General features: G+C 40.1%; 1 non-coding gene across 1 annotated transcript; it reads right to left on the bottom strand.

Moving 5' to 3' along the window:
- Positions 1–9,173: 9,173 nt before the first annotated feature.
- Positions 9,174–9,276, bottom strand: LOC133098488 (U6 spliceosomal RNA). Its single transcript, XR_009702188.1, has one exon. It is a non-coding gene; the product is annotated as a U6 spliceosomal RNA (small nuclear RNA).
- Positions 9,277–12,412: the final 3,136 nt, after the last annotated feature.

Here is a 12,412-nt window from a genome sequence, read left to right on the forward strand (position 1 = left end):
GGTTTTTCCGTAAGATGTTATGAAAAACCTGAACAAAGTTTTTGGCCAACCCAATAGATAAGTACATATTGTGCAAGGCCTCTTTATCAGGTGGGTTGAAGGATTCAGCCTACACAGGTAGATATGTGCATGGAAACTTTTTTTAAAAAAATTTATTTATTTTTGGTTGCATTGGGTCTTCATTGCTGCGTGGTGTGTGGGCTTCTCACTGCGGTGGCTTCTAGTTGTGGCACGTGAGCTCAGTAGTTGTGGCGCACAGGCTTAGTTGCTCCACGGCATGTGGGATCTTCCCGGACCAGGGCTCGAACCTGTGTCCCCTGCATTGGCAGGTGGATTCTTAACCACTGCACCACCAGGGAAGCCCCTCATGGAAACATTTATGCATGCCTGTGTGCACACCTACGTAAGTACACACATATACCCCCCACACATTGGCACAAGAACACACACACATTGTCACACAAACATAAAGATACACATACATAGATTTAAATACACACATGTACAACTGTCCACATATGTGCATGTGCCTCCATGCAGTCATGCTAAAACTTGGTCATCTAGATCAGTCCTATACACAGCTGTGCATAGGTATATATACAAATAAGAATAAAACAGAAAATGTGCCTATGATATGGTGGCCATGTGACTTGTTAAGAGGCCACAATGAAATAAAACAGAAAATGTGCCTATGATATGGTGGCCATGTGACTTGTTAAGAGGCCACAATGAGCCAAGGATGTGGCTGTAAGTAACAGGAGGGCAATGGTCAAGCCTTCTGGTCCTCAGAGTACTCAAGTGCTGGGTACAGAGTGGGTACAAACTATGGTCTTATGAATTGATGGACGCCATGGCTTACCTTGCTGACTTCTGCCTTGACTTGATTATGACAACCATGGAAAAACTTTCTCCCCTTCTGTCCTTTTGTGTGAGTGCTTGGAGTGTCTTGGAGCTTTCTCCTTGGCTAAGATTGTGCTTATGAAGCCCTTCCTTTCTCCTCTGACTCTCCACTCCCAGAACCCCACCTCACAATCAAGTGAAAACCTTATTTCCATTTCTTTTCAAAAGAAAAAGACAAATCCACACCAGTCCACGTGGCCTGGGCTTCTTTGGAAAATAGAGCATGGCCCTGGCACAGGGGAGGCCAAATATGCCATCTGTGAGCTCCTGGGGTTTGGGGATGATGCCCAAGGCTCTCTGTGACACACCTAGTATCTCAGACAGACCTTGCTGAAGGGGGTCCTTGTCTCCCTCACAGCAGGAAGGAAGCCTGAGGTGTCATAATAGGTGCCAGGCAATGATTGCTGACATACCTATGGTTTATTAACAAAGGTTATATCATCATCATCATCATCATTAAATACCACCATTAAAAAGAGTGCACATTCTTGGTCAAGCTGTACTTGTTTGCTTGGTCAAGTTGAAGCAAAATAAAACAGCACATATGTTCTCTGGGTCACTGGAGGAAGGTAGCTCCAGCCCCCCATGCTTTAGGAGTTAGCATCACCACTTAAGCAGCAAGAGGCCTGGAGTCCCAGATTCAAGAGCCTAGAAAGAGTTCCCTCTCCCTGTGGAGCTCTTGATTGTAATGAACCTCATCTTCAGTCTTCATTTCCTTTGCGCTTGTTACTGATTCCAGTATATACTACTTAGTGTTTGAACAGGCGAGAGAGGAATTGGGATGTTAATTTTGAACTTTTAATTCCATCCTTTTGTTTTTTCTCCTCCAAGAGCTTTCTCTGCTTTTTTCTTCTCTTATTTGTTCTCCTTTCTCTTTCACTACATCCCAAAGACCAAGGGGATAACTAGAGAGCTTTTGCCTCTGCAGCCACACCCTAAAGACTTAGAGTTCCTAAGACTATGGCCTCCCATTTCCTTGATCCCTCTCTTCAGCATACACCACCTTTCAGCCCATCTTCTGAAGAGTCAGGGTGAGCTTGTGACATCAGGGACTCTAAGCTTTTAGTTCCAGGGGTGACTGTACTGATGGTTTTAAGAGAACTAATTTCCAGATCCTCAACTTCCATAGTTTCCTGGTATCAGGTAGGTCCTCTCTGTTCTCCCTACCCACTGCCCCTTTCAGAAAAGCCCTTTTCCCATTTTACAAAACCAAGGCATGCATCCTTCCCCAATTTTACTCTGGTTCCTTGTTCTATGGTATAAACACCTCCTGGAAGCCAAACGTCCTTTACTAATGAAAGCCCTAGAAACTCATGGGACAGCTTCCTCTTCTTACTGATTTTATCCATTTTTCTGATAAGGATGAAGCGTGGTGATAGAAATGGAGTATGTTAGCCCCTTTGGGGAGGGTGGAGACAATGGGAGTGATGGCAGTTCTGTTTAATGACCTCACCTCTCCCAAGCCTGACTTCTGTCAAATAATGCTTTGCTGTTGTGGGAGAAAATGGTGAGAGCAAAGCAGAGAGAAAATTGGTAAGAAATATTGAATGCTAAAAATGTCTCTTTTTCCACAAATTTAATCACAAGCAATTATGTTCAGTATTCTCAGTGCTCATCCTTGGGAAGTGTCATTATCTGGAAAGAAAAGCACCTTGGAACAGCTGAAACAGTAGAGGTTAGTGACACAGATTCTATTAAATGTAATGGGAATGTTTTCCAGGGCTACCAAATGAAAGAACCTGTGGAAAAAGCTTTACCTGCTTTCTTTTAAATTCAGTGTATGTCAGTCAGTAAGTTAGTTAAAATCTATTTTATCAAATTGTATCATGAAATATTTATTCCATTTAGTCAGTTCTCAGTTTATTTTTTTCTTATGGAAATGCTTACTATTTTCTATCTCTGATTAATAAAATAAAATGATATTCTAGCTGCCACACCATTTTGTTGTTACCAGTGTATATGTTTCTCTTTCATGAAATATATGGGAAAAGTCTTGATCACATCTCACGATATTAATAGTATTATTTCTAAAGTTATATACATAATTCTTATTTAATGATTTTCAAAAGCTGAAAGACAAATTTAATGCATGCAAACACACACATTTACCAAAGGACTACGAGGAGTTTTATTCTTCTTGCTTCATAAATAACACATTTTTTTGGCTACAAATTACACGACATTATTTCAAACTAAGTAGTGAGAAATAGCATGTAGATTTATTATTGTTTTCATAAATTATAAAAATAGACTATATTAGCTTTCTATCAGTTTAACCTTGATTTGACTGCTTTTAGTAATCTATCTTTTAAAAAAGCTCAAATTCCACTATATATTACTCAGTGATTTTTAATAATATTCCTGAAATGTATATTAATCTATTTGTTTGAATTGAAAAATGAAGTCAGACATTTTATGACAGAAAGTGAGTCTGATTAGGCTGATGGTTTGACAGTGATGACTGACATTTCCAATTAGGTTACGAGGCAGACATTTCCCCCTAAGCTGAGCAAACGAAATCTAAACTTAAAGGATGTGATGAGATAAAAGCAGTTTATAGAAGAATATTGTATTGTCAGAGGTGTATTGAAATTAGCAACATTTTTAATTTTTCCAATTCTATCTGAGTATATCATGCTAAGCAATATGTCTGTTAGTGGGAAAAAAATAATGGGTACAATTACTGGTCACTTAATAAATTTTGGCAGTCTTTTTGGTATTCTTCCCAGAAACTGAGAAAGTGAATGATTCTAATAAATTAAGAAATAAAAAGTAAATGAATAAAAATTCACACACACACACACACACATATACATACACCTATTCCTTTTCAGGCCAGGTAGTTTCCAATTCTTTGCTTTCAGCAAAAGTGCAGAAGAGCCTAATCAAACTGCCAATAAACAGTGTCAGTCAACTGATCACTACAAAAATAATTTTTTAATAATAGATCATCAAGTGATTTTTAGCCTATAAGAATTCAAAAAAACAGTTTGACGTTCTCCTAACAATCTCACCTCTTTCAAGTGAATAAATCTTCTAGCGCTAACATTTATGAAAATGTAAGGCACAAATAGAAAATGTAAAACATGGAAAGAAATCTTTTAGTATGTGAGCCCTGATGGGTGTGAAAGGACTGTCTCAGCTCTGACAACCTGTGAAGGTCATTCTGCATCTGGTGTCACTGTGAGAAGCCTCAGTTCACTTCTCATGGCCTGTGCTTCAACCTTCTTGGTCCCCATCTCCCATCCCGACCCCTACTCCTGAGCACTGGGTCTGCATGAATGCATGGTCCTTCAGCAGCAAAACGCTCTGTATACTAAACCTCTTATCTGTATCCTCCTTTCGCTTTCTTGTCTGGACTAAAACATGGCCCCCTCCAGAGGACAGTGCTTTTCTGGAACTCTCCAGAGTGGTGGCTCTTTGTTCATCCTCATCGCTTGTACTGTTGAGCTTGGAAGTGAGTTAGAGTCTCCTCCTCCTCCTTATTGTTTCTTCCAGTCTGTTGTCCCCCATCTTCCTTTTAAACACGCGGCATTGACTCTTACGTCTTCAGACTATGCCACCCACGATTCTCATTACCTTCTGATCCCAGGGTTCTGCCTTTTATTTTTCAGTGAGTTTAGCTCCTGGCTCACCGTCCTTCTCTCCAGTTCTAGTTCTGTCTGCTGCCTGGTGATTTCCATGTATATGTGGGACATATATATGGAAACATATATAATCCTTTAATTCTTGACCTTCTAGTTCTTTGAATTCCTTTCCTCCAATGATTGTACCCTCTATTCTACTTTACACTTCATCCCATGGCCATACCCTGCCCTATTCTTTCTAATATAGCCCACTTTCTGACCTTACCTTTTATTTTTCCAGCTCATTCCCTCTGACTTCAGCAAACTCTTGATGCTACCTGATATCTTTAGCTTAAAACACGTTATTATATACTAGGAAGCGCAGGGCTGGAGGGATGGCAGGATGTCCTGGCCCGCAGACCTGAGTGGTCTAGTGTCTAGTATTCAGTACAAAAATAAGAGATTCAGAGGCTCTACCTCAAAATTTCTGAATCAGAATTTTTGGGGGTACAGGTACAGAAATCTGTTGTTTTGTTTAAGCTTCTCTTTTGGTTCTGATGCCGCTGGTGGGGAGACCAGCTTTGAAACGCTTGTCTGCAGAGTCACAGCAGCAGTGCAAACTTTATGTATCATGCAGATGAGTTCTGAACTAAACTTGTTGACATTTGTGTCTCTGAGTTACCCAGTGCTGACTGCATGTAATTGTGTAAGTAAACAATGTACCTTACTACTTCTATAGAATACATAATAAAAGTTATTATGGAAAAAAATACATTATTATAATTCTTATAACCATCCTCACATACATTTGCAACTGTCTTCTCCCTCATATTAACGCCCTTTTAGGAGAATCAAGACCCTAAACAAACTCATCGTTACTTCTGCACCTAAACCCATGCGGCCAACCCTAAATAGTGAGAAACATACAACCATGCTGATAGTTTTACTGTCAATTTATGGCCACAAACCTTAAGTTGAACCGCAAGGCTCCCTGACATTCATATTATATTTTACATAATTTGCCTCTCTCTTAAAACCCTCAACACCTATTCCTTCATCATCATTCTCAGCTGACAACATTGCTTCCACTTCACTGATAAAACTGAAGCAATCAGAAGGGAATGTCCATGTGCTACCATGACCACATCGACACACCTATCAGCATCTACACCCACAAACCTTGCCTTCCCAAGTGTTTAATGAAAAAGAACTGTTCGTGTTTCTCTCTAAGGCCACTTGTGCAACAAACTTCATCCCTGTCATCTACTGAAAGATATTGTGTCAGTAATTCTCTCCTTCATCTCTTGTGTCATCCAGACTCCCCTCTCTAATGGGTTACTACCATCATCATACCATGAAGTACCTATTTCTCCAATCTTAAAAAAATCTTTTGATCTCCCTGCCTCTCTGCTCCCCCTTATATCAAAACTCCTAGAAATATTTGTCTCTACCCACTATCTTCAATTCTTGTACTTCTGTTTTCCTTAATCCTATGCCCAGCAAGATTTTGCCCTCAACTACTCCAACACAATGACTCTTGTTTGTATAAGGTCACAGTGACTTCAATGTTGCTAAATCCATAATCAGTTCTTAAAGCTAATAGTATTTGACCTTTTAGTAAGCATTTCACTGCTATTCATTCCTATTCCTGAAAAAACCTTTGTCTTTTGCCTTCCTAAACACTGCACACTCTTAGTTTTACTCTGAATTTACTGGTCATATTTCAATCTACTTTTCTATTTCCTCCTCTTCTTCCTTATCTCTCATTATTGGAGTGCCTCAGGGTTTAATTCTTAGACCTTGTTTCTTCTCTATTATGCTGCCTTCCTAGGTGATCTCATCCTGTCCTTGGTTTCACATTCCATCTCTGTGCTGATGACTTATATCTCCAGCACAGACTATGCCCCTTAACTCCTGACTCCAAATGCCTATTCACTAGTGATGCCTAATAGAAATAGCAGGCTTATCATGTCCAAATAATCTTAACTTCCCAAAACCTTCTTCACATGTTTCTCCATCAAAGCTCAGAACAATGTCATCCTTCCATTTGGACGGAGTAAGAACCTGGGTGTCATTCTTGACTCCTTTCTCTCACACTCCGCATCCCACATGTCATGAAATCATGTTGCTCTTCCTTTACAATACATCCAGCATCTAAACCCTTCTCACCAACTCTTCTGCCACCATCCTGATCTTGCCTGGATTTTTGTGATAGAATCCTAATGGCCTTTTGCTCACAGTCTTGCCTACCCACCTATAGTCTCTTCTCAATACAGCAGCCAGAGTGAGCCATTCTTATGATCAAAGGCTCAAAACCCTCCAATGGTTCCCCAACTCACTCCAGGTGAGAGCCAGTGTGCTTACAATAGCCCGCAGAGGCTAAAACTCTGATCTCATTACCTCTCTGAATTTACCTCCTATGACTCTCCTCTCATTCTTCTCTAGCCCCGCTGGCCTCTTCATAGTTGTGCCTCAAATAGTCCAGGCATCTGGGCATTTGTAGTGGCTGTTTGCTATACCTAGAGTATTCCTCCTCCAGGTATCTGCAAGGCCCATTCCCTCTTTGCTTTCAAATGTTTGTTCAAGTATCAATCTCTCATTAAGATCTACTCTGACTACCAATTTAAAATTACACACCCCTTACACTGCTTATTTTCTCTATAGCAATTATTATGTTTATTCTAGTCATTGTCTCTCTCCCTCCCTAGAATGTATGCTCAATGAGATAAGGGTTTTTATGGTTTGTTTTTGTTCATTGCTATAACCTCAGGGCCTACAAGATTGCCTGGAAGTAAGAAGTACTCAGTGGATATAGTTGACCCACATAACTCATGAGTTCCGAATTTGCAAATTTACCTACTTGATAAAATGTATTTATAACCCCCAAATCCATGTTCATGGCACAATTGCAGTCATTCGCAGACAATGCACTGAGCAATGAAAAAAAATTTTTTTAACATCTTTATTGGAGTATAATTGCTTTACAATGATGTGTTAGTTTCTGCTTTACAACAAAGTGAATCAGCTATGCATATACATATATCCTCATATGTCCTCCCTCTTGCATCTCCCTCCCAGCCTCCCTATCCCACCCCTCTAGGTCGTCACAAAGCGCTGAGCTGATCTCCCTGTGCTATGCGGCTGCTTCCTACTAGCTATTTATTTTACATTTGGTAGTATATATAAGTCCATGCCACTCTCTCACGTCATCTCAGCTTAACCTTCCCCTTCCCTGTGTCCTCTGGTCTGTGCCGTTATTCTGTCCTGCACCCTAGGTTCTACAGAACTGATTTTTTTTTTTCTTTTTAGATTCCATATATATGTGTTAGCATATGGTATTTTTTTTTTCTCTTTCTGACTTACATCACTCTGAATGACAGTCTCTAGGTCCATCCACCTCACTACAGATAACTCAGTTTTGTTTCTTTTTATGGCTGAGTAATATTCCATTGTATATATGTGCCACATGTTCTTTATCCATTCATCTGTTGATGGACGCTTAGGTTGCTTCCATGTCCTGACTATTGTAAATAGAGCTGCAATGAACATTATGGTACATGACTCTTTTTGAATTATGGTTTTCTCAGGGTATATGCCCAGTAGTGCGATTGCTGGGTCATATGGTAGTTATAGTTTTAGTTTTTTAAGGAACCTCCATACTGTTCTCCATAGTGGCTGTATCAATTTACGTTCCCACCAACAGTGCAAGAGGGTTCCCTTTTCTCTACACCCTCTCCAGCATTTACTGTTTGTAGATTTTTTGATGATGACCATTCTGACTGGTGTGAGGTGATACCTCATTGTAGTTTTGATTTGCATTTCTCTAATGATTAGTGATGTTGAGCATCCTTTCATATGTTTGTTGGCCATCTGCACATCTTGTTTGGAGAAATGTCTGTTTGGGTCTTCTGCCCATTTTTGGATTGCGTTGTTTGTTTTTTTGATATTGAGCTGCATGAGCTGCTTGTATGTTTTGGAGATTAATCCTTCAGTTGCTTCATTTGCAAATATTTTCTCCCATTCTGAGGGTTGTCTTTTCATCTTGTTTATGGTTTCCTTTGCTGTGCAAAAGCTTTTAAGTTTCATTAGGTCCCATTTGTTTATTTTTGTTTTTATTTCCATTTCTCTAGGAGGTGGGTCAAAAAGGATCTTGCTGTGATTTATCTCATAGATTGGTCTGCCTATAGTTTCCTCTAAGGATTTTATAGTGTCTGGCCTTACCTTTAGGTCTTTAATCCATTTTGATTTTATTTTTGTGTATGATGTTAGGGAGTGTTCTAATTTCACCCTTTTACATGTAGCTGTCCATTTTCCCCAGCACCACTTATTGAAGAGGCTGTCTTTTCTCCATTGTATATTCTTGCCTCCTTTATCAAAAATAAGGTGACCATAGGTGTGTGGGTTTATCTCTGGGTTTTCTATCCTGTTCCATTCATCTATATTTCTGTTTTTGTGCCAGTACCATACTGTCTTGATTACTGTAGCTTTGTAGTATAATCTGAAGTCTGGGAGCCTGATTCCTCCAGCTCCGTTTTTCTTTCTCAAGATTATTTTGGCTATTTGGGGTCTTTTGTGTTTCCATACAAATTGTAAAATTTTTGTTCTAGTTCTGTGAAAAATGCCAGTGGTAGTTTGATAGGGATTGCATTGAATCTGTAGATTGCTTTGGGTAGTATAGTCATTTTCACAATGTTGATTCTTCCAATCAAAAATATGGAACGGTTCAAGAATTTGCATGTCATCGTTGCACAGGGGCCATGCTAATCTTCTCTGTATCATTCCAATTTTAGTATATTTGCTGCTGAAGCAAGAACTGAGCAGTGAAAAATTTGAGTCACCTGCTGTGCACTTTCCTAGCTGAGGTTGAGCAAGGTAACTTGCTTCCTTCTTGTTTCACCTCTCATACTGTAAATAAGTGTCCTTTTTGTGGTCTATTTTGTGCCATGTTTTTTCCTTTTTTTGGTGTGGTTGGTGATTTCACTGTTGAAAATGGAATTATCCCTTTATTTTCTGGCACTGCATATTGCTCTGGAGGCAGCTGTCCAAAGGCAGCCTGGATTTTCTTCCTTCATTTAAGGAAATTTAGCTTTAAAAATATCTTGGAATAATTTTTGTCTGCAATTTTTGGGTTCTTTATTTCAGGAATACTTTTCATCCATATGTTGTATCATTTCTGCCTGCCCTTGATGTCTATTACTTTATCTGTACTCATTTTACCTTTCCCTTTCCTTCCCTTTGCATTCTCTCTGGAAGGACTTTCATTTCAAGACTTTATATTTTCAGCCATGTCTATTATGTTTGGGCTGTTCTAATTATTAGTTCTGTAATGATACTGTTTGGGTGCTCTGTTGCCATAGTTCTGCAATCCCTCTTTTAATCTCATTCTGTTCTTTTGACATTTTGTCTTTAATACCTTTGTAAAAAATAGAATTCATGTTATTATCAAGTCATTCCATAGCCTGAAGCCCTTGAAGAGAATCTTCTTCTGTTCTTGGGTTATGTTTTCTGTCACCTGAATTATTTTTCTGTACTCTGTAGCCACACTTCCTTTATCGGTTTTTGCGTGATAGGTTTCCACAGTCACAATGACATGCCCACTTTGTCCCCTTGCTCACACTAAGTGTGAGCAACTTTGACTGCCATGGGGAGGTCTAGGTAAATTCCTCTTAACATTTTTCCCATCTTATTGAGATATTTTTGGTTTCCAATCTGAGCCGAATTTGAGAGGTATCATGTTCTTACTGCTTTTCAGTACCCTGGTGGCTCAGTCAGTCAAAAAGTTCAGCCAGAGTGGGTGAAGTTTTGCTGGAAAACTAGAGGTCAAGTCTTTCTTCTGAGATTAAAAAAGATACCCTATGTTAGAGAACACCACATATGATCAAGGGTATATCCTACTCTTGTGGGGAAATACCCTGTGTTTTCAATCATTCTCCTGATTTAGACTGGAATTCTGAAAAATGGTGAATCCAAGTACTTTTCTTTTAAACATTTATTATTTATTTAATTATTTATTTATTTTTGGCTGTGTTGGGTCTTGGTTGAGGCATGCGGGATCTTTCACTGCAGCACGCAGGGTTTTCATTGTTGTGTGTGGGCTTCTCTCTAGTTGTGGTGTGTGGGCTCCAGAGCACGTGGGCTCAGTAGTTGTGGCATACAGGCTCAGTAATTGCTGCACGTAGGCTAAGTTGCTCCATAGCATGTGGGATCTTAGTTCCCCGACCAGGGATCAAACCCGCGTCCTCTGCATTGGAAGGTGGATTCTTTTTTTTTTTGGTTTTCTTTAATTAATAGTAATCTTTTATTTATTTATTTATTTATTTATTTATATATTTATTTTTGGCTGTGTTGGGTCTTCGTTTCTGTGCGAGGGCTTTCTCTAGTTGCGGCGAGCGGGGGCCACTCTTCATCGCGGTGCGCGGGCCTCTTCACTATTGCGGCCTCTCTTGTTGCGGAGCACAGGCTCCAGACGCGCAGGCTCAGTAGTTGTGGCTCACGGGCCTAGTTGCTCCGTGACATGTGGGATCTTCCCAGACCAGGGCTCGAACCCGTGTCCCCTGCATTGGCAGACAGATTCTCAACCACTGCCCCACCAGGGAAGCCCAGGAAGGTGGATTCTTAATCATTGGACCACCAGGGCAGTCCTATCCAAGTACTTTTTCTGCCTCTGTTGAGATGGTATAATGGTTAGGATCAGCTTGCCCTGATTTCCTTATGTAAACCATGTAGCTAATAACATCATGGGGTTTTTATAAGTCTTAAATAGAATGTTGCATATAATGGCTTATCATCATGCTACAGATACCCAACATATGTTAGGTGTGATTATTTTATTGCAGTGAGATGTGAAGATTCTCTTCTGAGGGCCTCGCTTTACTTTTGCCCCGGGCTGCATACTCACCCACTCACTCTTTAATTCCGCTTCCTCCTAAATGAGGTTGCATTCTTGGGATTTTACAAACTTACTACAAACTTTACAAACTTTACTTTACAAACTTTACTTTACAAACTTACTACATTTGCCTCATATCACTTATTGAGGGTATGTATGGAGGAGGATGAGGTATATAGGATGAGCACAATGAATTATTTCCTTTATTGATTTTCTTGGCAACTACTTTTAAAAGTGTATGACATGAGGTCATATCCTATTTATTTCAGGTTGCTGATGGTGATAATTTTGTTGCTGATGTTAGTGTCAATAGGTTATAGGGTGGGATATTGTTTATCTCCCTCCATTCATCATGTCTACCTAGAAGTTCAAACAGGATTAGAGACATAGGGGAGAGAGGCAGGCCCTCAAGCAGGTGTCTGAGTGAGACAAGGAGCAGAGGTAGAAATGGGTAAGAAGAGGTGGTGAAGGGCAGAGGCTGGTTAGCAATGAAGGGAATAGTGGGTGATGAACCATGGTAGGTAAGAGACTTAAGGCTGGTTTGGGATTTTGGAACCCAGGAGGAAGAACTGAAATTAGTGGTGGATCTAAGCTACTGATCTTCTATAAGACCTGGCTCTCCTGCCAGGTCACCTGTTGACATGATGTCTTTCCCAAGTGAACCTATAGGCTGCTACAGCCACATGACCCAAAGGTTCTGACTGGGGTGGACATGCACCTCTTGCTCTTTAGTAAAACAGAGACCACCAGGCAGGAAGACAGATGCAGAAGATACCAAAGTTCTGTCTGCTAGGAATAGACATGGTTGAGAGTTCACCTGGTCCTATTAGTCTTAAGTTTTATCTACCTCTGAAATTTGGGGACCAAACAGCTCCAGGAGCCACTTCTAATGATATACTCATAACCTGGGGCTCTAACATTGGTTTGGGCATCAGAGAGAAAGATAATTAATTCATGACTCCATTAGCACCATGACTTTGCTCACTAAGTCGAGTTAACTTTGCTCCTGAATCGAGAGCTTCCAAAGTCATTGCTGATCCATGTGTATCCAGAGCCA

Source organism: Eubalaena glacialis, chromosome 9, assembly GCF_028564815.1.
Source record: "Eubalaena glacialis isolate mEubGla1 chromosome 9, mEubGla1.1.hap2.+ XY, whole genome shotgun sequence".
NCBI classification, from domain to species: Eukaryota; Metazoa; Chordata; class Mammalia; order Artiodactyla; family Balaenidae; genus Eubalaena; species Eubalaena glacialis.